Below are 25746 nucleotides of genomic sequence, written 5' to 3'. Positions count from 1 at the left end.
ATATGCAAGTGTGGAATTTGCTGTGCTGTCTAATTGAAAGAGGGAAGTGGAGGTGGAGCTTGTGGTCACGTCGGAAGCGAAACGAAATACTGGAGAAGGCAGACAGTTTTTTTATGAATCGATTAGGAGTATTACGTGCATGGGAAACTCCGAAAGAGTGCCTGAAACTATGATCGGCTATCGTAAACTGAGCTCGTGGTGTATCGATATTGCAAAAGCACTTGGCGAGCTCCCCGTGTAGGAGAAAACGGATGGTTACCGAATACCACAGAAAAAAAAAGATTAACCGCAACATGAAATTTTCTGTGCAGAAAACAGATTAGAGTGGCTTATGTTAGTGCATATTGGAAATTTGAAAATAGTGTCTAAGGAAGCAACTAAAGTGTTCAGTCTAATGATTGAATAGGAGTGGGTGAAAAAGGAACAGCGGTAGGAATGTTATGCATTCAACGTCGGTCGGAAGATAACCGGTGAAGGATGTGTGCTGATGAAAAGTGGCAATTTTTCAGGAACCATATTTTTAGAAACGTTCAACTAGTTTCATCTGCTAAAAGCAAAGTAATGAAAATGTTCGTGTATTGCTGGGTGAAAACTTGTGTGCCATCGAAAAATGTTGCACAAAAGCGAACGGCAATAAAAAAAGTACAACAAAACGTTTAGTATACCGCACAGCCGTTCGTTCATAACATATCGCGGATGTGGAAAAGTGCACAACAAAAATCGTGGAAGTTAGCACGTTCTTGCTAATAGTGCGGTTTACGAAAATGTTCCGGAAAATATTTTGTTTTTTTTTTAAATATCAATATGCACAATTGCTATATGATAATTATAGATTTTATGTAAGATCATGTAATGTAACTGATTACACAATCCATTATAGTCTCATGCTCTATTCATTGCTTTGGTTCTGATTCTACAAAATTTTTCATTGATCTAATTGCGGCGTCTTTCTGATTCCTGTCAGCAAATTTGTAAAGTATACAACTACTACCATCCTAGCTCCGACAAATGATTCTTTGAATAGTCTACAGAAAAAAAAAACACACTTCACAAAGCAAACTTCTTGTTTGATCTGGCTGTCTGCTTGCTTTCTTGATTAACCAAGATCAAAGCAAAGCTATCTTCTGGTGCTGCATTCCGATGTGAAGCTTAACCTACTGTTACTAACAGATTTAGTGTCCAGAACCAGCTACGATGCTACTGACACCGAAAATCGTTCCAAGTTGGGTTCCGTACTTACGGCGACTGGTCAGAGAGTTCAGTGTCTCAATAGGGATTGTTTTCATTAAACAGCCAATAATCCTCCATTCTTCTTTCTCTTCGAAGCAACTGCGGATGAGCGTAAAATTTTCTCTTCGTGTCAACTGTTCAATAAAAGATTTTTTGATCACTTTGGTTGTCAAAGCTGGTTCTGAAATTAACTATGGAATGATCATTCTGATGTTAAAATTGATTTCACATCGATTAACGTTCAGTTAAAAATTCAATATAGTTTTCGTTGCGAAACTTGTAAAAGTTTTGCTAAAACGGACAACATTTTGTATATTTTGAATACACATCTTTTTGGGTACATTGATGTTTTACTCATGGTCGAAAGATATTGGAAAAATTCGCTTTTCATAACCTCCATTCACCTCAATCCTCTTAAAGAGGATTAGAACTACTTAATTTCACTCAAATGGTCACTAACTTACATACTACCTTGATCAAATAGTTCCCGGAATTTATTCAGAAAATTAAAAATACTAGAGCTTTATTCATTAAAATCGATATTGTTCTCTTCGAATTTTTTCCCATCGACTGCAACACACGTATGCCTGCGCTTGATCCAATCCACGAAACATTTTTTATATTCAGTTTTAGGTATGGCCATCAGAGTCATCTGCGATTTTTTCATAATCTCATCTCGGGTACTGAAACGTGCTCCACGGAGCGGTTTCTTGAGTCGACTGAATAGGAAAAAGTCGCAGGGAGCCAAATCAGGTGAATACGGTGGTTGATTGCTGAATGGTATTCGTTTCATTTTTAGCCAAATGTTCACGGATAACGATGGTTTGCTCACAAATCTGGTCTTTTTCGGTGAATCGCTTCACGCAAACGTCTCATAATGCCCAAATAATACTCTTTGTTGACGGTCTGGCCTTGTGAAATGATGTCCCGATACACAAAAACCCTTGTAATCAATGAAAACTGTGAGCATCGCCTTTTTTTTTCGACTGAAAACGACGTGGTTTTGTTTCGGTCGCGGTTCATTCGGTGTACGCCATTAACACGCTTGATTTCAGGATTGCGTGTCATATTCGTAAGATTCTACCTTGAAAATCATGTCTTTTGCGACGTGAACGCGTTGTTGCAAATTCAATTCCATTTTGAAAATTGTACAAAATCGAGGACATGCATCTGTACTCAATACAGCGTAACTTTTACAAATGTGTCAAGCTAAAAATTTGATAGAATATCAATGACAGATGTAGCAACTCAAAAAAAATCTAATCTGGTGACTGAGAGTCAACGAAATACGACCCCCCCTCTCAGCAATCATTTCATTCAATGACTATTTTAATGAACAAAGTCACAAAGTAAATCACTTTTTAATGATGGGTTAAGGAATTTTCCTGAAATTGTGTCTAATGGCCGATTTATACCTTATGCATTTAAAAATGGATACATTTTAAGTGCCTCTGAAAAAAAACTACGGAAGGTTATTCAGTGGAGCTAATTTTCCTTAAATTCTATGTTTTGCCATTGTCAGTAGAAAGGTAATAGAATTGCTGGAGAAATCGATTTTTGACCTAGGATCGTTAGAAAGCTTCTAGTTGGTTCTAGTTCGATGATCAATTGCTGTCATTTCTGGTTCGAGAGATATAATGGTATGAGTGACGTAACCGACAAAAGGCGTTGTTTTTTTTTCGGTTCGATTTCCTCAGAGATGACTGAACCGATTTGATCAATCCTGGACTCGTTTGAAAGCTACTATTGGACTATTGAACAAGTTCAAAGATCAAACGGTGGACACTTCTGAATCCAGTTATGTAATGGTATAAGTGACGTATATTAATTGACTTAAGCTGTACGTTTCCCTAGTTATTTGAAGATTTCTGCCTTGCCCTGAAAGGATTTTGAGATGTTATAAAAGCGACACCATTGTGCATCCCCGGAAGAATGCTAAACGATTCGCAGTATGTATGAGCAGATGTGATGGGTGCAAACAATCTGCTAAAATCTTTTAGGGTAGAAACAGGAAGAGCTCATTGACTCCAGGAAAAACAATGAACCCCTCTGACTATAGCCCCTTACCAAATATCCTTCAATTTTGGCTCCCCATACACAGATTTAACCATGTGTGGAGAGCCAAAAACCCGGATACGGAGTTTCGTCAATGCGGGACGGTTACATATCAGATGATATGAAGTACCGTAATCGCATTCACACGAATAATATTCAGCACGTTGAATAGCAATGCAGTAGACATTTTGACATTTTCAGATTCAAATCCGGTTTTGTCTGAGCGCAAGTTTGCAAGCTTCGCCAGTAGTTGGCATGTTTGGCGGTAGCCTAAGAACGAATTTTGTGCTTTATCAAACTAATTGACAGTGGTAAAGCTGGCTTAGGACTAACGAAATCATCGTTGCACCAGCTCTAGCCGGTAAATCAGCCCATTTATTTTTATTAATAGCCGGTTACCCAGAAGAAGTGAATAACATTTGAAATGCTGAGGTCTTCAATTTGAGTTCGACATAATTTCATTAGATTCGACCGTGAATCATTCGAACTGAGTGCCTTTAAAGCTGCCTGACCAAAATAAATTTGTTTCTACTTCGAACACAGTACAGTATCTACCAAGTGAATGAGACTGCTCTAGTCTTATTTGACGACAGTAGACACCAGCACTAGCGCGACCATCCAACAGAGAACCGTTCGTATAACAAACGATATGTTCATCAAGTTGTCACTCCAAATAACCCGACAACCAGAGGATATCTCACATTCAATGTTCAGGGTGGCAAGTGACCGGGAAAATCGGGAAAACCGGGAAAAAGTCGTTATACCGGTTATACCGGGAAAACCTTGAAAAAGTCAGCAATTCGAGTGCAAATCCGGGAAAAAATTCCTAGTCCTAATATCAGTAACGATTTTCAGCGTCATGATTTTCCTGATACAACAAATGAAAATATGAAGGCCATTTTGTATTTGAACTTGAAGTTCAGTACAAGTTTTGAAACTTCTTTTTGTCCCTCACAGGTTCAATGGTGCACAATCCATTTAAAATGGGGCCAACACCTTAGCAATTTTAAATCAATAAGAGCTTTCTTAGTTGTCATCAATAACAGCATAATCAATGCTCATAATGAAAAATAAGGATAATTTGGATGCTTCTGCTGGATTTCTATTAAATCTCGACCAATATTTGAAAAGATTCCAAGGGCAAATGACAGTTTCTCTTTGTTTATTTTCTCTTTAAATTATAATGTTTAACAGCAGATTGAAAGTTGATAGTTTCAGTCGTTATTCTATACAAAGTGTAAGATAGAAGGATTGCCTATAGGACCGTAATAATCGAAAGAAAGACTAAAGAAAGAGGAACTGTCATTTGCACTTAGGACCTTTTCTAGTGGTTTTCTTCAAATTTCAGAATAAGTACGCATAATGGTAAAAGTAACATCAGATAACATGTTTGATAATTTTTTTAAGAATTCTTTGAGGCCGTGTTTTTAGTTGCCAGCCAATGATTTCCCTAATTTCAGCAAAATTGGTCTCAATAATGTCAAATTGTGACAATATTTGTTTAGTAATCTTGGTATTGATTTGAATAGTAGTCGCAAAATTGACAAAGCTGTCGACTTTCATTTTATCCACCGTTTGCAAGGAATATTTGATTTCCTTCTTTGACAGCTGAAATTGGTTTTTCAGAGTTCGTAAGATCTTGTTCAGTGTCGATGATAGGAGAGTCAAATTTAAATCATCTCAGTCACTAGAGGCATAGATTGTTGTTGTTTTTTTCCAAAGTGACAAGCGAAGAATTCTAGAAGGATTTTGTTCTCTCGTCAGAACCCAACTCTGAAAGAATATCGTATATGTTGTTAACAATGGCCTCTCGTCATCATGTGCACCTCGTGGACTGCACAACTGGCCAAATAGGCTCTGTGAGAACTTGTATGCACACATTCAGGAGAGGCTTCAGTGGCTTATGCGTATGGCAGTTGAAAACAAATTGCTGTCTCAGTTGCAACGTCGAAACGGTTCTGATATCATACCATATAAGCACAACCCGTAAATTTTGTCACGAAACGCCACTGGTTGTTAGAAGTAATCGGGTTTGAGGGAGGAGTGTTGTTCTTTAGTTCATTCATTTTTAATTTGTAACTTTATACTTTTTCCAGACTATACCAGGCAAAAAGTATTGCAATACACTAGAGATGGTCAGTCCGCGTACGGTCCAAAAGAACTAGTTTTCCTCGAAGATTGAGTGTACTGGAGCTATTTATTGAAGAACGATAGCTCTCTATTCTTCTCAATAGAATAGTCTTTCGAAACGTTTGTTGGTTTGAGGAATCTGGTAGAAGTTTGCGAACTTTGAAAAAGAAACAAAAGAGAATGATTATTAGTAGAACACACGTAAAAAGTCTTTATTATTATTGAATCTGTTAACTACAAAATATAATTTATAGCTTTCATATTATTTTCGAAGAAACATACAAAATTTCAGAAAAACGAAAGAACGGTTCAATAGAACTGATTCTTTCGGTACAACTATCAAGTTTTCAATAGTTCTTTGAAATGAACGGTTTTGCCCTTTTCTAGAATACACTGCTAACTTGCATATGTTTTAAGAAGGATTGATTTTCCAGAGCCTTTAAAAGACTGATTCAGTGGTAGTCTTGAAAAAGATTGAATAGTTCGAAAAATAATTATTTTATTTTAATTGTAAGACTGAAAATTTAATTTGGCTTTCAAATAACTGGACATTGGGCTGGATGGTACTGTTAGTTCAGAAGATAAACGTTTGGACAAACTGTGGATGAGTGTTTTAATCGTAGTTCCAAGGAGATACCCGAAAAATACTTATTTCTCAACTCTCGATGTTTCTTTGGACATGTTAAAAAACTGGGAATTTTTAGTCTCGCGCACCGGGAGAACCGGGAGAAAACCAAGAAATTGAAATCGCTAATTCACTTGCCACCCTGAATGTTTTAGAGGGAAAACTGCATGTGAGAGTTAGGTCACTAGGAGCGATGAGTATTTGCTCATCCCTAGTCACTATTTGGGCCCGCAAGCGAGTGTGGCTGATAGTATAGTCTATAGGGTTACTGTTACAAAGCGCTGTAACCTTAAAGCGGTATGCACAAGAAAATGTTTCTTGTTTTAGGAATACATATAGTGGTTTAATGCATAGTAGCGGCTCTAGAGCAGTAGTAGGAGTTGTCGTAAATGCTCCTGTCATCGTCATTAAGTCATCCTTTGGAGATGATTTAGCTTTGGCTGAACTGTCGCCAATTCTCCTTTCCACCACCATAGAAGACATCCATTTGCTAAGATTGGTCTAACAGTAGTTGTGTAGATACAATGAATGTATCTGGGTTTGAGTCCCCATGATTTTCCAAAAGCTTGTCTGCTCTGACCGAAAGCAATGCAGGTTCTTTTAATCCTGGAGTCAATGTGAGCAGACCAGGCGCGTATATCGAGGGGGGTATACCCTTCCTCCCCGCGAAACTCAAAAAAATATTAGGGGAGTCAGGGGCTAGACCGTACATGGGGTTAAACTGGACAGCTTGAATATCTTATATACCTGGCATTATTTTGATTCATGGATTGACTTTATAAACGCACTTACAGATGACAGGGTAGAGATGACTTGGGTGAAAACCCAATGATGATTGTTTTTATCAATTTCTAAAAAGTGTCCGATTTAACCCCACTCTCCCCTGTATCATGAAAACCCCCTCCGAATTTTTTTTCTGAGGACGCGCCTGGAGCACATCAATACAGTTTTGAATCAAGAATAGTCAAAGTTAAGTAACCGACCGAACATTTTTCATGAGTCTAAATTTTCTGGTGGTGACTCAACGAATTCCGATAAACTTAGACTTATTTAAAAGCTATAAGGTTATGGCGAACATTTCCGATACGGCAGATGTAATGTTGCATGTACAGTAACTGACAAATACCAGTGTTTTTTAATGCGCCAACATTTCTCGGATATTTCGAAAGACAGACTCGTTGGAAAGCTATTATCAGGTTGTTCGATAAGCTCAAAATATTAATAATATTACTACTGTTGAAATGACAATAGAAAGGCATTATCACACCCAGGCACGTATACAGGGAGGGGTTTTAGGGATTTCTCACTCAAGAAATTACGGAGTTAAACCCGACAGCTTAAATATCTTTTAAACCTGAAATTATTTCGATTCATGGAGTGACTTTGTAAACGTTTGTTTTCATGTGATAGACAGACGTCAGTCGGCTGGAGGTTGAGACGTCAGTTTAACGAAAGGTTGAAATAAAGGTATCTTGAGATTTTACATTTTATTGTATTGGTTCCTTATTTTAGGGTGAAACTTTATAGTCTAATTTACCCCATAACGGAATCGGCATGGCTTCGCGGTTCGAAAGCTTTTGGATTTTGGGTTGGTCACTTCTGCGCGACTTGTTACGAAAACGAATTACAAATTGGAAATAGTAATTGAAAGTTGAATCTACACAACGGTAGGGATGATTTGGGTAAAAACCTTTTTTTTCAATTTCTAGAAAGTGTCCGATTTAGCCCCGGTCTCCCCTATATTATCAAAACTCTCCCAGAACTCGCTCAAGTTTGATAATATGAGAGTTCGCAGCGGAACGAAAGCAAACACATCCATGTTTCATCACTGATCGTACCGTTGTCTGATACAATTTTATTAGATCTTCCGGATGAGCACCCCACCAAGATCCTGTTATTGTTCGAAGGAAGTTTACTCTTTGTTGGCATTTTGTTATCAGATACCTAATGTGTCTTCCCCACGTGCATTTGGAATCAAACCACACCCCAAGGTATTTAAAAGTCAAAACCTGCGCGATCATTCCTCGCATTATATGTAGCTGAAGCTGCACGGGATCGTGCTTTCTTGAAAAGACGACCAGTTCTGTTTTCTCCGCAGAGAATTCGATACACAGGGAGACCTCTAGTGTTACATACAATTCGAATGCACCGTTTAAAGATTTTTCATCGCTTATTTTTATCCGGAGATGGCTGAATCGAGCTGCACAAGCTTAAGCTTGTTTGAAGGCTAATCTTGAGATGTGAATTTAGGTCGAAGATGCTCTCGTTTTTGAAGATGGCTGTCGTTTTCAGCAGGCCCGTACCCAGGATTTCGTTTCGGGAGCGGCCAAAGGTAAAAAAATAATGTTACTGAAGGCTGCTTATGTACCTAATTCTCGGTGCCTCTTAGGGGTGTTTCTAACAGACACTTTAAACTTTTCCACTGGATCTGTTATTGTATTTCTTTTTTTTACGTTTAGTGTCTTGTTATTTCTCCAACACATGCCTTAGACCTTCTAAATAATTATATATCTTTATATTATATATCCCCCCCCTCTGGGTACGTGATTGGTTTTCAGTATCAGAGACATATTAGTATAAGTGACGCAACCGACAAAACGGTTTTCTCCCCCCGCTCATTTTACTCAGAGATGGCTAATCCGATCCCAACAATCCTAGGTTCGTTTGAAAGCTATTACCTATCAAGTTCTAAGATCAAATTGCAGATACCTCCAGTTCCGGTAAAATAATCGTGGAAGTAACGTAACCGACAAATCGCGTTGTTTCAATCCGAACTTTTTTTTTTTCAAAAAATAAACGAATGATCAAGTTCAAACTAATTCTTTTGGTTTCGAGCTAAAATTTATTTCGTCTGAATTAAGTTTCTCTTACGTCAGATTAAGGTAGAGAAATACTTTGTTTCTTTTGTTAATAATGTAGTTTTCGCATGAGGAATCAGAAACTGGCCCAGGATAAGGAAAAGGAACCATTTTCACGAAACATTTGAGTTCGCAATAAATAACAGGGGTGTGAATATCAATAGCTTCTAAAAGGCTCAAAATGAGCTTCAAACAAACAATTTGAACTCAGTTAAAAGTCAAACGGGTATAGGTTCAACGAAAACGACTTAAGTGACTTTTGAAATAATGAGTACACATTGTAATAATTGCTTCTCGACTGACAATCTTGATGATTGAAAAAAAAATCGGCGAAAAGAACATATCGATTCATTCGTCAAATTGACACATCACCATAAACAAATTGAATCGAATTTCCCGCACACCCATTGCGATCTACGCCTGCTTCGGTTTCTACCACTGAAATGGCAACCGGTGGAGTGTATTGTATCGAACCGCGGTTCTGTTGTGCATTTGGCGTTCATTGCACCCGCCGGCATGCCACCATGTCTCAACCGAACAAACTCAGTTTAATTGGTTTTATAATAGCCGTGACAACGGCCTACTGTCGAGACATTCGGAACAGTTGTCGACGCCGATGCTGAAATTAGCGCGAGTACTTGCGAGCTTAGTTTAGGTGCCTTTATACATATGTCGAACGACGCCGGTGGGTATTCTGATGGCCCCTCCGTATGTGGGAAATCATTGTCGATGATCCAATTTCTTCTGGTCGGTCGGTTGGTAATGGGAATGGGTGTCCCCAGTGGCAAACATTGAGGAAGCAATTTGTACATATTTGCGTTTTGTTTATGCTAAAGACGGCACGTCCATCAGCCGTGCTTTGGTGTCTTATGCGTTTAGGTCAGGAATATTGTTCACTGACGGGCGAAGGGGGGGAGTCTGAGCTGTTCTGGGGGTTCTGATGCTGACACGATGAGAGAAGTCGGTAAACATTCAAATTACGGCATGTGTGAATTTGTATGTAGTGGTGGAACAGAAATATACTGACGGTATATCAGAGCGGCGTCGTTTAGCGTGGAAACCTATTCGACAACGGTGATAGAGCGCTATTTGAGTACTAGGGAATCACAGTCGGGTTAAATTTTCCAACCGACGGTGGATTGTGTAGGTGTGCCGACATCTGATGTAGGTCACAGCCATTCGAAACTAATTTGTGAGTTTATTTAGTTGTGGTGCAAGTTCAAGGAGCTGCTGCCACACGGATGAAAATAGATTCCGGTTTAATCACTCTATTAATTTGCAGATGATTTATAATCGTAGAGGACTTAGAGGAGGACGCAATTTAGAATGAGTTGTTTATTTATACTTTTTTTTTACCGGCAACATATTATTCATAAAGATGCGTTGGCGATTACATGCGCGGGGTTTCATCGGTGCTGCAGAGACTACTGTAGATATTTCCTTTAGATTTGTATATTATTGATTGAAATTTTCCATCCGATGAGTGACTCTTAGCTTGTATAATGAGCTGACTATGGTCAGAAATCAATTTATTTTGACAATCAATTTATTTAGACTCTGTGAAGTATTTAACATCATTCATTTAATGCTCATATATTTAACCCAGTACAATATCGTACAGGCTATACAGAGCCGGCTTATCATTGTATATTTTATGTACACACAGATAAAAATATTTTGTGAATTTACATCTATTTTCGTGCACATATTAAACATAAAATGGCAATTAAACATAAAATCACTTTACAATTCTGTACGTTTCAAAACAATTTAATCGCAAAATAAGCGTTAAGTGAAAGATGCAGTTTTATGAATTGAAAATTCAATGCAATTTAATTTAGTTTTGCATCGATGAAGGTTTTCAATCAAAATTTCGATTCAACCCATGTCTATTCCATGTTACTATTGATTTACATCTCGTGTAAATTTCATTATTTCTTTCTGTGCATTCTGTGATTTTTTGGCATTAAAAATGCCTTACTCTTCACTATATGGGGCCGGGTGTCAATTAAAAGTTTCAAAAATAGTCGCGTAACCTTTTTGTGTCATAATTTTGAACGTTAATAACTCGGTCATTTGTTAATGGATTGTTATAATTTAACAACCAATCGATTCGGAAACTTTTAACTTAAACATGTATGACGACGTAGTTTCAGTATTTCAATAGCATACTATTGAAAAATTGGTTAGAAGTGACCTATGTTTTCATCCACCAATCCCTGTTTTACAAAATGACGTCAACTTTTTGTTCGGCATAGGAGGCTTTGCGTCATGCATAAAAAACACCGTATCGTTATGCGTAGTATGAAGGGAAATCTATAAATATAGGCTGCACAATATTTCTTTGCCTAGTTGATGTTTGACTGTGAATGAAACAAGTAGCTCGTCCAGTGAGCTGATGACTGGATTGTATATACGTTCACTTGCTGGATTGTCGCTTTTGCATTATGTGCTGGTGTAATTTTCTGTTGTCTGCACAACACCGCTTCGTGTTCGCTTGAATATCTTATATATCATCTAGCTATTGAAGAACCGAATCAGCGTGGTTATCGGTTCTTTTAAAATATCCCATGTATTTAGCAAATTGTTGGTAGATTTTGCCATTAAAAATGCCTTACACTTCGCTTCCCGAGGCTGGGTGTCAATTTAAAACATGCAAAACTAATCGCGTAACATTTTTCTGTCATAATTTTGAATGCTCATACCTCAGTAATTTGTTGATGGATTTATATAATTCAACAACCAATCGATTCGGAAACATTTAACTTAAACTTATGAGATAACGTCATTTGAATATTTCAATTGCATACCATTGAAAAATTGGTTTGAATTGAGTATTTTATTTTGGTTTTCTGGTAACTATCAGACCAGTTTAGAATTATCGGTGATAGATTTTTCGGATATAATTTGCAGCGCTTGTTCCTCGATGATTTGTTAATGGATTTTCCTCATTTAAATGATTCCAAAGCTTCAATATTGTAAGCTTAAAAATGTTTTAATTTGTCAACGGATCGGTTTGCATACTTAAATCTCCATTCCCATACGAACAAAACGGTGGCGCGAAAATGGATTCAGTATAAAGTTGTGTTATGATGATAATCATAGATACTTCTTCTTCATTATATGTGACTGAACAAGTTGTTGTCCCGCCAGGAATTAAACGCTTCAAAAGATTCAAAATTAAATTCTGAAACTTATCTAAAAGCGGCCTCCTCGGTTTGGTAGTATAAATGAGTTCCACAGGCTCACATATACAGTATAATTAGATGCAATATCATATAGTATCAAAGATAAACTAAAGGTAAGTTTACCTGCGATTTTACATGTATCGTTTGAATAGCAACCCTCGTAGAATTTGGTTAACCGCCAGTTTCAGTTTAATCATTATTAGCTTCAAAACAATAAGCGTCTGATGGCTACACGCGTTGTAACTATGACAATGTTCATTCATGTGTTAATAACATCAAGTTACAATATGAACAAAATTTCTGAATTTTGTTGCGTATCCATTCCGTATATTCCTAATATGCCAAAGCGAAAATTAATGTAAGTAACTAAACATTTTATGCGGACTGTTTCACAAGTTTTCTTCCTCGTATTGTTGCCATATTATTTACCGACACTTTCCGAAGATTATCGACGATTTTGAAAAATGATTAATAAAATACACTATTACTGAGTTTACTGGTACAACATTTTTCGCTAAAATAAATAAAATTAATGAGTTTGTACGTTTCTCGAAGATTATTATCATAAAATAAATCAGTTTCATTTGTTCAGGTTTAAATCTTTAGGTTGTTTGTATCTAAAATTGAGCTTTCTAGTTCTAGTAGAATTCTAGTTAAAGGACGTTATTCAAAATCTTAACAATGTAAAAAATTGTGGAAAGGGATCAAAATTGAATAGAATTTATTATCAAGAAAGAATCTAATTGTAAATTTTATCATTCGCCAACAATCTAAGCGCTTAAACTAGAGCAAGTTTGTAATTAGTCAATTGAAAAAGTTTTTAGTTTAGTGTATCGTCATCATTATCATCTTTATTTTTGTATTTATTATGAAGACCCTAGAAACGTTCCATTTTTAATGTTATTGTGCTCGGTCGTGTCTTGAATACAACCCTCTAATTTTTTTCAACTTGTAGTTTTGTTAGCTGGCGGTAGCAGGTTTTCTGTGAAGCTAGTATCTTCATCTTTCCGTTGTAAGTTTATGAATTCTGTACTGTTTACCTAATACTAACAGAATAATAGCTTATTGTTTCAAGATTAAATAACCCGTAGTTTTTTTTAACCTCAAAATTAAAGAGCATACAACCCCAGGCTCGCGGGAGAAGTTCCTCTTGAGGGATAGCATTTGGTTATCGATCAAGTTCGAATATTGAGTTGCTGATAAAGCTATGTCCATTTAGAATCCGGAATAATAAAATCATCTGTATCTCGGTAACGAATTGACGTACAAATCAGGGTTATACATCTAAACAAAGGAAATTAACTGTACTTTAAGGAAAAAAATATCAATACAAATCATTTCTCTTCGTTTTCCACGAAAATTCGCACTTTTTTCTTGATTCCTCCTATCAAATGCTGCACACCTCCGGAGTCAACTTCCTTGGCACATTTGTTCCACATTTTGGTCATCCGAGTCGCGTCCCGAGTTATTTTTCCACTTTGCTTAAGGTTCCGCTTCATTATTGCTTAAAATCTCTCGATGGGCCGAAACTGCGGGCAGTTGGGTGGATTCATGTTTTTATCGATGAAATCTACGTTATTATCACGGTACCACTGGATGACTTACCGGCTGTAGTTGCAACTCGCCAAATCTGCCCAAAATTTCACGGGTCCTCTATGGGCTTTAATGACAGATAATACACGGTTTTTGAGGCATTCTTCCTTGTACAGCGTCGAATCCATCGTCTTATTCGTCACGAACAATTTGGTTTTTGCTCCGCAGCTGCATATACCTTGCCAAATCATAAGTTTCTGACAAATTTGTACATAAAAGCAAACTTAAACTTCGCATGAACATCTCCTCATGCCGTTTTCATATAGAATTTCTGGCCAGGAAACTGTCCGAAATCCTTTTCGACGCAGGTTTCATCGTCGATGAGTAGGCATCCTTGGTACTTCGTCAAAATCTGTTGGTACAATTTTCGAGCTCGAGTTTTGGTGAAGAAACTTTGCTTTAACGTTTTTATTGCGGACCACGTTTAATTATCACAGTCGGTATGCAGAATTTTTTCTCTCCTCTCGGCTTCCATCTGGAATAATTTTTGACTCACTGCACGAAACACCGTGACATTTATACCACAGAAAGTAGGTGCCTAGGTAAACAAACCGCTGTAAAAGCGGTCACTTTCAGTGCCGTTGCAATACAATAAGTGATTCCGATTAAATGATGAAATTTTCTCGAACTAGTTCGCATGATTTTCTAGACACTCTGTTCGTCATCTTCAGTGGTCATTTTATTCGGGGCAATCACGTTTGGCATAAAATCGTTTGGCATAACGCCGTTTGGCATACTGGTTATTTGAGATAATGGTTATTTGGCATAACAGTCATTTGGTATAACGGGTGAATATGCTGACTAATAGAAATTGTTCTAATTTACTGCAACTTTGAAAGCCTAATGCGGCTACGCCTCATCGTTTTTAATCGCTGCCGCTCGTTCGGACTTAACTGAGCGATAGCTCCTAGCTTTGGGTAATCCGGGCAAACGCACGCAACTAGACATAGGTGATTTTTGCTGAGGCGCCCTCCCACCGCAGTCGCCGACGCACTCACGGTCTTCGGCCGTCTCGACCTGAATCATCTATGACGAACAGAAGATTGTGCTAACACTAAGTGAGTTGCTTATATAAAATAGTAGTGTGCTATTTACTACAGAATTTTAAAAAGAAAAAATAATAATGCTATTTCACCTAATATTATCGAAATATTCTGACCGAATATAATATTCACACATTTCGTTCGAGTTTTCCTTGCAAAACATCATTCGATCGAAAAATAAACGAAAATTTACATTAGATTAAAATATTGCGAATTTAATTATTATTATGGCAAACGGTATTATGCCAAAAGACCTTATGCCAAACGTGCCGCCCCCTTGTATTCTACCATTTATTCAGTCTTTCAAGTCACTTTGACTGTTTTTCTTTCAGTTTGCGCTTTACAATATCGAAAAATAGGGGAAAGTTGTATAAAGCGTTCCTGCTGATAAATAGGCCCCCTTCGTTTTTTCTCAATTTATTTATTTATTCGTCAAACAAATGTTGACTACAAACAAAAAAAAGTTACAATGGTTTCTTAAATGCTATACATTATTTCTACGATTTGGTTTCAATTTTTCTTTTATTTGTTTCCTGGACATAGTTAGATCGATTTTTTGTCAGTTTTCGTTATAAAAGCGCCTCATTTGATTAATAGAATTATTTTTGGCATAATTTGTTTTATTTTTTTTCCGAAAATATTTGACGACTTCTGAGATGGCGACTAGGAGCATAAAATTTTAGTTGTGAAAGCAATGATTCAGATTGTACTCGTTGAGAAATAATGTCGTTGATAAAATAAAGCATTGTAGCTTTGCGGCGTTCTTCGACTGTTTGTAAGCTTATGAGCATACAACGCGCTTTATATGATGGAAGAGGAAATGTAGTCCATTTTAGTCTACGAAGCCCATACAGTAGAAATTGTTTTTGAACAGATTCGATGCGTTCTACGTGTACGGAGGTACAAGGGTTCCATACTATGTTGCAGTATTCCAAAACTGGCCTGACGTATGTTGTATATAATAATTTTATTGTGTAAGGGTTCTGAAAATTATGACTAAAACGTTAAATGAAGCCTAACATACTATTTGCTTTATTGACAATTGTATTATAATGCTCCACGAAAGTAAGTTTTGAGTCTAAAATTACGCCTAGGTCTAAAATAATAATACATTTTTCTACAGGTTGGTTTCCTACATATATGTTAATAGTAGGAGACATGATTTTTCTACTAAACGTTACTGAACTACATTTTTTAACGTTTAGTTGGAATAAGTTTTTATTGCACCAAATGTTGAATACGTTAATTTCATATTGGAATACTTCAGCATCTACAGCATTTGTTATTTCCATAAAGAGCTTCATGTCGTCTGCATATACAAGTACTTTTAGATGTTTGAGTAAGAAGGAAATGTCGTTTTCGTACAAGATAAAAAGAAGAGGGCCTAAATGTGAACCTTGGGGAACACCTGAAGTGACATTTATTGATTTGGAGTATGTGTTTTGATAGTGTAAAATTTGTTTACGTTTTTTGAGATATGATTCAAGCCATTCTAAAAGTTTTTGTTAAATGCCATATTTTTTAATTTTGAATAGTAATAATGGTATGTCAATTCTGTCGAAGGCTTTGCTGAAGTCAGTATAGAGAGTTTCGACATAATTTCCTTTGTCCATAGCTTCCAAAGTGAATGTAATGAACTCCAGGAGATTTGTTCACGTAGAAAAAGCCATGTTTTTTAACCATTGAAGACTTTTGTAAACAAAAGTTTCGTCACTATTTTTCGTAGGATCTTTCTGCTATGCAGATTGTTTAGTTGTCGTCTGCCGCAAAACATGAATAAACTGAAAAAAAAAAAAATTAGAGGGTTGTATTCAAGACACGACCGAGCACAATAACATTAAAAATGGAACGTTTCTAGGGTCTTCATAATAAATACAAAAATAAAGATGATAATGATGACGATACACTAAACTAAAAACTTTTTCAATTGACTAATTACAAACTTGCTCTAGTTTAAGCGCTTAGATTGTTGGCGAATGATAAAATTTACAATTAGATTCTTTCTTGATAATAAATTCTATTCAATTTTGATCCCTTTCCACAATTTTTTACATTGTTAAGATTTTGAATAACGTCCTTTAACTAGAATTCTACTAGAACTAGAAAGCTCAATTTTAGATACAAACAACCTAAAGATTTAAACCTGAACAAATGAAACTGATTTATTTTATGATAATAATCTTCGAGAAACGTACAAACTCATTAATTTTATTTATTTTAGCGAAAAATGTTGTACCAGTAAACTCAGTAATAGTGTATTTTATTAATCATTTTTCAAAATCGTCGATAATCTTCGGAAAGTGTCGGTAAATAATATGGCAACAATACGAGGAAGAAAACTTGTGAAACAGTCCGCATAAAATGTTTAGTTACTTACATTAATTTTCGCTTTGGCATATTAGGAATATACGGAATGGATACGCAACAAAATTCAGAAATTTTGTTCATATTGTAACTTGATGTTATTAACACATGAATGAACATTGTCATAGTTACAACGCGTGTAGCCATCAAACGCTTATTGTTTTGAAGCTAATAATGATTAAACTGAAACTGGCGGTTAACCAAATTCTACGAGGGTTGCTATTCAAACGATACATGTAAAATCGCAGGTAAACTTACCTTTAGTTTATCTTTGATACTATATGATATTGCATCTAATTATACTGTATATGTGAGCCTGTGGAACTCATTTATACTACCAAACCGAGGAGGCCGCTTTTAGATAAGTTTCAGAATTTAATTTTGAATCTTTTGAAGCGTTTAATTCCTGGCGGGACAACAACTTGTTCAGTCACATATAATGAAGAAGAAGTATCTATGATTATCATCATAACACAACTTTATACTGAATCCATTTTCGCGCCACCGTTTTGTTCGTATGGGAATGGAGATTTAAGTATGCAAACCGATCCGTTGACAAATTAAAACATTTTTAAGCTTACAATATTGAAGCTTTGGAATCATTTAAATGAGGAAAATCCATTAACAAATCATCGAGGAACAAGCGCTGCAAATTATATCCGAAAAATCTATCACCGATAATTCTAAACTGGTCTGATAGTTACCAGAAAACCAAAATAAAATACTCAATTCAAACCAATTTTTCAATGGTATGCAATTGAAATATTCAAATGACGTTATCTCATAAGTTTAAGTTAAATGTTTCCGAATCGATTGGTTGTTGAATTATATAAATCCATCAACAAATTACTGAGGTATAAGCATTCAAAATTATGACAGAAAAATGTTACGCGATTAGTTTTGCATGTTTTAAATTGACACCCAGCCTCGGGAAGCGAAGTGTAAGGCATTTTTAATGGCAAAATCTACCAACAATTTGCTAAATACATGGGATATTTTAAAAGAACCGATAACCACGCTGATTCGGTTCTTCAATAGCTAGATGATATATAAGATATTCAAGCGAACACGAAGCGGTGTTGTGCAGACAACAGAAAATTACACCAGCACATAATGCAAAAGCGACAATCCAGCAAGTGAACGTATATACAATCCAGTCATCAGCTCACTGGACGAGCTACTTGTTTCATTCACAGTCAAACATCAACTAGGCAAAGAAATATTGTGCAGCCTATATTTATAGATTTCCCTTCATACTACGCATAACGATACGGTGTTTTTTATGCATGACGCAAAGCCTCCTATGCCGAACAAAAAGTTGACGTCATTTTGTAAAACAGGGATTGGTGGATGAAAACATAGGTCACTTCTAACCAATTTTTCAATAGTATGCTATTGAAATACTGAAACTACGTCGTCATACATGTTTAAGTTAAAAGTTTCCGAATCGATTGGTTGTTAAATTATAACAATCCATTAACAAATGACCGAGTTATTAACGTTCAAAATTATGACACAAAAAGGTTACGCGACTATTTTTGAAACTTTTAATTGACACCCGGCCCCATATAGTGAAGAGTAAGGCATTTTTAATGCCAAAATGTTAAGTAACTTTTCGATGTAAGATTTTGCGCTGTTGTGAGGCATTTTATTTTTTCTAGGTAACAAATCTTTTATAAACTTACTTACTTACTCTTACTCTTTCAGTCGTAGACCACGCGGGTCTCTGCTGTATACAGGAGGCGTCTCCATTCAACTCGGTTCATTGCTGTTCGCCGCCAGCCTCGGTAGCTGCGAAGGGTCCGCAGGTCGTCCTCAATTTGATCGATCCATCTTGCCCGCTGTGCGCCTCTTCTTCTTATACCGGTCGGATCATTGTCGAGGATCATTTTAACCGGGTTGTTCTCCGACATTCTAACAACATGCCCGGCCCACCGTAACCGCCCGACCTTGGCCGTTTGGACGAGGGTTGGTCCTCCCAACAACTGGTGCAGTTCATGGTTCATTCGCCTTCTCCACGTACCGTCTTCCATCCGCACTCCGCCGAAGATGGTTCGCATCACCTTCCGTTCAAAAACACCTAGTGCGCGTTGATCCTCCGCAAGCATTGTCCAGGACTCGTGCCCGTAGAGGATAACCGGTCTAATCAGCGTTTTGTAGATAGTTAACTTCGTACGACGGCGAATTTTGCTCGATCGAAGCGTCCTGCGCAGTCCAAAGTAAGCACGATTTCCTGACAATATGCGTCTCTGAATTTCTCTGCTGGTGTCATTATCGGCAGTCACCAGTGAGCCCAAGTACACGAACTCGTCGACCATTTCGATTTCATCACCACCAATCAGAACTCGTAATGGGTGGCTGACGTTATCTTCTCTCGAGCCCCTGCTTTCATGTACTTTGTCTTTGACACATTGATGTCTAGTCCGATCCGCTTGGCCTCAGCTTTTAGTCCGATGTACGTGTCTTCCATCTTCTTAAAGTTGCGTGCTATAATATCAATATCATCAGCGAAACCAAGTAGCTGGACGGACTTTCTGAAAATCGTGCCACTCGTGTCTATCCTCGCTCTTCTTATCACACCCTCCAAAGCAATGTTGAATAGCAGACACGAAAGGCCATCACCTTGCCGTAGCCCTCTGCGAGTTTCGAAGGGACTCGAGTTTATCCCCGATACTCGAACAACGCACATCACTCGATCCATCGTAGCCTTGACCAATCGTATCAGTTTGTCCGGGAATCCGTAGTCGTGCATGATTTTCCATAGCTGTTCTCGATCGATTGTGTCGTAGGCTGATTTGAAATCGATGAATAAGTGATGTGTGGGCACATTGTATTCGCGGCACTTTTGCAACACCTGGCGGATGGCGAACACTTGGTCCGTGGTAGCGCGTTCGCCCATAAATCCTGCCTGATATTGTCCCACGAATTCGTTTGCAATCGGTGAAAGTCGACGGCATAAGATTTGGGAGAGTACCTTGTAGGCGGCGTTCAGCAGAGTTATCGCGCGGTAATTGCAGCAATCCAGCTTATCGCCCTTTTTGTAGATGGGACACACGATTCCTTCCATCCATTCCTCCGGTAAAATCTCGTCCTCCCAGATCTTGGTAACGACCCAGTGCAGTGCTTTCACTAGTGCATTACCACCGTGTTTTAGTAGCTCGCTTGGTAGTTGGTCAACGCCAGCGGCCTTATTATTTTTCAACCGGCTTACCACCTCCTCCACTTCTTGGAGGTCTGGGGCCGGCAGTCTATCGTCCTCCGCACGCGTTCCCAAGTTCGTTACCGCGCCGCTACTTTCGTATTCCGCCACATCGCCTTTGAGGTGCTCGTCGAAATACTGCCGCCACCTCTCGATCACCTCACAGTCGTTCGTGAGAAGATCCCCGTTGGTGTCCTTGCACATATCGGCCTGTGGCACATGGCCTCTGCGCGAACGGTTCACCTTCTCGTAGAACTTCCTTGTGTCATTAGCACGGAACAGCTGTTCCATCGCTTCGCGATCTCGGTCTTCCTGCTGGCGCTTTTTTCTACGGGATACCGAGTTTAGTCTGTTCCGCGCCTGTCTGTATCGCTCCTCGTTTGCTCTCGTCCGGTGTTGCAGCTTGCTCGCCCAAGCTGCATTCTTCTCGGCCACTAACTGTTCACATTCGTCGTCGAACCAGTCGTTCCTCACGTTCGGAGCCGCCGTACCTAGCATTGCTGATGCAGTGCTACCTATGGCAGAACGGATGTCTCTCCAGCCATCTTCAAGAGTAGCTGCACCAAGCTGCTCTTCCGTTGGTAGTGCCACTGCCAACTGCTGCGCGTAATCTTGGGCTACTCCAGTATCCCGGAGCCGCGCGATGTTAAACCGCGACGTTCGGTTTCGACGTTGGGTAGCCACCGTCGAAAGTTTTGAGCGCATGCATACAGCAACCAAGTAGTGGTCCGAATCTATATTCGCACTGCGGTAGGTGCGAACATTGTTGATGTCCGAGAAAAATTTTCCGTCGATCAAAACGTGGTCGATTTGGTTTTCGGTCTGTTGGTCAGGTGATCTCCAGGTGGCTTTGTGGATATCCTTGCGGGGAAAGAAGGTGCTTCTGACTACCATTCCTCGGGAGGCCGCAAAGTTGACACACCGTTGGCCGTTGTTATTCGAAGCGGCATGCAGGCTGTTCGGCCCGATTACCGGTCGGTACATTGCCTCCCTTCCTACCTGGGCATTCATGTCCCCGATGACAATTTTTACGTCTCTGCGTGGGCAGCCGTCATAGGCTTGTTCCAGCTGCACGTAGAACGCTTCTTTCTCGTCCTCGGGTCTCCCTTCATGTGAGCAGTGCACGTTGATGATGCTGTAATTGAAAAAACGGCCTTTAATTCTCAACTTACACATCCTAGCGTTGATCGGCTGCCACCCAATCACTCGCTGACGCATCTTGCCCAGCACTATAAAGCCAGTTCCCAGCTCGTTCGTTGTGCCACAGCTTTGGTAGAAGGTAGCCGCTCGATGTCCGCTTTTCCACACCTTCTGTCCCATCCAACAAAGCTCCTGCAGCGCTACGACGTCGACGCTGCGAGGATTTAGTTCGTCGTATATTATCCTGTCGCAGCCTGCGAAACCTAGCGACTTGCAGTTCCATGTTCCAAGTTTCCAATCGTAGTCCTTTTTTCGTTGCGTGGGTCTATGCCGATTGTTCCGGGTCGTTTTCTCTCCTGTATCATTCGTAATAGGTGTTTTACGGGCGGCTTATTAGGCCTGCGCCAACCCCCTGTCTCGCCGGAGGATCATCGTGCTTGCTCTGTTTAACGTCCCAACTAGCACTAGGACGATCCCGTTGGTGGGGTTGCCACCTTGGATTTAGCTGGACGGGATACAGCATTTCATACTCAGCCGCTGGATACCAGAACAGACGCTGTTTGAAGCCGCTCCTAACATGGAGTACAGACGCTCCGACATCCTCTAAAGAGGACCCCCTTCCCTGTCAGCATACGACCAAGGTCCCACCGGGGTTGGTTACCCGATCTTTCCTATGGTTGCTCGTACCCCAGCCGGCACCGCGGGGAGGTAGGGATAGGAGTTACTGGACAAGAGGCTAAGAACCACATTGGGGCCTGAATTGCGCATTGTCCAGTCGTTTACCAACCAAAAACTTTTATAAACTTCCGCTGTGTCAAATTCGATGGTCGCTCATTTCAAATGATGTATGATGACACTTATAAAGCTGGTTTAAAACCATCAAAGTGGCATGTTGCTACGGTTTGACGCTTAAGAGCTATTCGACTTTTTGTAAGGCAATTAAAACACCAATTTAAAATGAGCTAAAATTTGTAGTTGGTTTGACGTAAAGTCGCGTAAAGTGTGGCAGACACAGCTCTACCGCAAAGCTGAGTTTGGTAAGCGTATATCAAACGACGGTCGAAATCCTAGCCGCCTCACGAACTGTACCATATATCCTAACATCTTCTCTGTTCATCAGACAACAAACACTAGTCTTCTTGCTCTATACCTATGTTCCGCTAAAACAATGGCTAGGAGAGTATATTTTTAATTGCTTGTTACCTTCTCTACCTCTTGCCTGGCTATCGTCAGCGAAAGACCCTATGGAGGCTGTTCAATAGTTTGCCCTTCCTACCAGAAGCAGATTGCTACCAAACTAGAGATGGGCAAAACAGTTCATTTCAAAGAACCGTTCAGTGATGCAGAGTTCTGTTGAAAGAACTAGTTCTTCAGAGCCGTTCGTTCGTTCTATTCATAGTTGGTTTGTTTGATCAAAAGTCCCGGGTTGGCGGTTCAATGCATAGGACGCTGGTCTTACAAGCCAGTTGTGGTATGTTCGAGCCCCGACCTGGAAGTATTCTCAGTGTCAGTAGGATCCATAGTACTAGCCATGCAATGATTCTGCATTGTTTGTTCAAAAACTAAACGAGAACTTACTTTAGTAAGCTTAAGCGAGGAAAAAAGGTCCCTCGAAGTAAAGCTGAGGTTTCGTAACGAAACTTTCTTATTAGTACCGTTCTTGAAAAAAGGTTGAGCGAGCTCAAAAAACAAAAAAAAAAGATCCCTCGACTTTGAACTGAAGTACTATCGTTCTCGAAATAAGAACTATAGCTCGTTCATTCTTTCAAAAGAACTAGTTCTTTTGAACCGTTCGCGAACGAATTGCCCATCTCTATACCAAACCGTAATTGTAATTAACGAGCATCTTCTCTGTGAGTTTATCATTCATTTGGCTTTTCCAATATATGTTTCCGCTCAGTCATTGCAAAACTAAAAAAACTAACATCTTCTCAGATTTCTCTTCAAACTGTCCTTGATCCTGCATCTGATTAATATTGATATAAGAACGTTGACTAGCTTTTGATGAAAAAGCAATCATAACTTTTTAATGGTAGCTTATATTAAAAAACTAAGTTATGAAAAGTTGTGCGCAACAATTAGCATGATATCTCTTCGGAAGACAGGTTTGTCGTAAAACTTCTCACAAAAAATATTAATAATAAATAAATAGTAATAAATAAAATAAAGAGCTAAGAAAAGAATGAGGTTTCTTCAGCAAAGCTGTTCAAAATAACATTAACTTCAATTCAACTGTAAAGTTCAATAATTTTATAATTCAATTAAAAATGTTAGATTCTCGATTTCAATCCAAATTTTAACCTTTTTCTAATGACCTTTTGGATCAATATATACGCCAGTTGATTGAAAAAAAACTAATACCTAATTGCGAACATATTTTTGTCTCCGGTATTTCCTGTTTCGGATCACTGTGCAATGTCAATATAAGAGACCTGTTTTTACAAATTAGATGCAAATTTCAAAGTGAAAGTGTCAAGTTCGAACTAATTATCAATTTGAAATAAAAATCGGATTATGTCTTGAACTTGAATGCATGCATAATGATTGTCAGAAAAACGATTACGTCAATTGAACTAAATGTTACAGCTAGTGACCTTCTATTTAGATGAACATAAACATGTTTATAAGTGCGAAAGATGTATTGATCCAGTTGCTTCTGAAGCGAATTAATACGTCTTAAACTAATTAAATATCAGATTAATTGAATACAATAAATTGCTTCTACAATGTTCGATATCATGCATATTTGAACTCGATTTGTTATTAAAATGAAAATAAAGATCGTCGTAGTTACGACGTATATAGCGACTAAACGTTTACTGTTTCGGTTCAACTAATCATTGAACTGTAACCGAGTTCATCGAGGGGTCCTGTTTGAATGGTACATAAAAATAATTGAGTTCATCTTTGATTCTATTACTGCATTAATTTGTTTGCACGTAAATTTATTCATGATGTTATGTTTTCTGATTCATGATTACATGATGATCGTTAAGTGGTAGAACAATTTCAATGGTAAAACGAATCGGTAGGGGGTGAAATAATTGGAATAGTATTGTGCGTGTCACATAGAGCTAACATTGGCACCCGTTCAAGTATAAGGTCAAATGTCACCTAAAAAACAAGGTTTAGGAATTAGATTAACTTTAAGTCTAGTTTATGTTACCATCTATCTACAAAAGCGCAAGTAATAAACAAGAATCAACTTCCGTCTGCCTCTTTTTTCATCCGTTCCATGAAAAGCTTACTTTTTTGTTATGTGCCAGTATCTGCCTCAACGTGTGTTCGTTTGGAGCCATCTCATGTGCATCTTCTTATTTCTGTGAGGTAATAAAATCTGCCGGTCTGTCGAGCTATGCTATCCACCAACTAGTAGCGTCACCCAGTATGGTGATTTATTACCATAGCCGGGCTAAATCTCCTGTGGAATTTCTCACATTATGAAAACATTACACAATATCATATTACCATCCAATTTGGCTCTCACGCCATGCCATTGGTTAGGCGCGGTAACACATCACCAGGATAAAACTGTCTCCGGTTTTCCGAGACCGTTCTGCCTCGTCCTGCCATCGTAATGGCCGTGATGGCTAAGCTCTCGGCCATCGGAGTGCAAATTGATTTTCCCGGCCAAGTATCGGTTGTCCTGTTTAGTTCGATATGACGGGCATAGCCGGTGATGTGGTTTGTCGGTGGAAGGATGTGGTGGACGTGATGTCACGGGCAAGTGTTGTAAATTTTGTCGGTCATGTAATGATGATGCGAGCTTCGGTTGCCGCTGAGGTTGTTTGCATTAAGTTGATTGATTCTACAAGTAGTGCCATGACTCATACTTTTGTGCATGGTGATCTTGGCAATTTCAGAGCCGTGTATGGTTACCTTAGTCACGACATGCGTTATTAACATTTATACTCCGAATAGAATCCTTGTCGTTTTCTTTAACTGTTTGCGAGTTTCTATTCGAAACATAGCTATGATTGCACCTGAAATTCTTTTTCAGTATATTCAATGATCGAATGTACATAAACTGACGAGCTCGAGTCGGCTATTTGATGCTGTGCCATTTATTTCTTTACACCACACTCTAAATTTTATGCTAGAGTTGCCACAAAAGCAATAAAGCGTTTGTTATACGTCACTTGTTTGAGTCAGGATGCATCAAATATAAGCAAACGATAAGCAGCTAATCACAGCAAACGCTGTGATTAGCTGCTCAATATTTGTGCTTAATATACCCATATTGATCTAGATGCAAAGCAAAGTGTTGGTATCACGTTCCCTTTGTTAAATTTAACAATTCTGTTTTAACAGAGACTAGCAA

The 25746-nt window shown here is 38.5% G+C and overlaps 1 protein-coding gene and 1 long non-coding RNA gene across 5 annotated transcripts in view; both read left to right on the top strand.

The window, feature by feature from the left end:
* Positions 1–25746, top strand: part of LOC131438578 (phosphatase and actin regulator 4-like) — a 487676-nt gene that overhangs the window by 199999 nt on the left and 261931 nt on the right. The gene's annotated exons all lie outside the window — the stretch shown is intronic.
* Positions 1–25746, top strand: part of LOC131438580 (uncharacterized) — a 77088-nt gene that overhangs the window by 17004 nt on the left and 34338 nt on the right. The window lies entirely within an intron of this gene.

Source organism: Malaya genurostris, chromosome 3 (assembly GCF_030247185.1).
Source record: "Malaya genurostris strain Urasoe2022 chromosome 3, Malgen_1.1, whole genome shotgun sequence".
NCBI classification, from domain to species: domain Eukaryota; kingdom Metazoa; phylum Arthropoda; class Insecta; order Diptera; family Culicidae; genus Malaya; species Malaya genurostris.
Note: the sequence above shows the minus strand (reverse complement) of the source record. Positions and strands in the feature narration are given on the sequence as shown.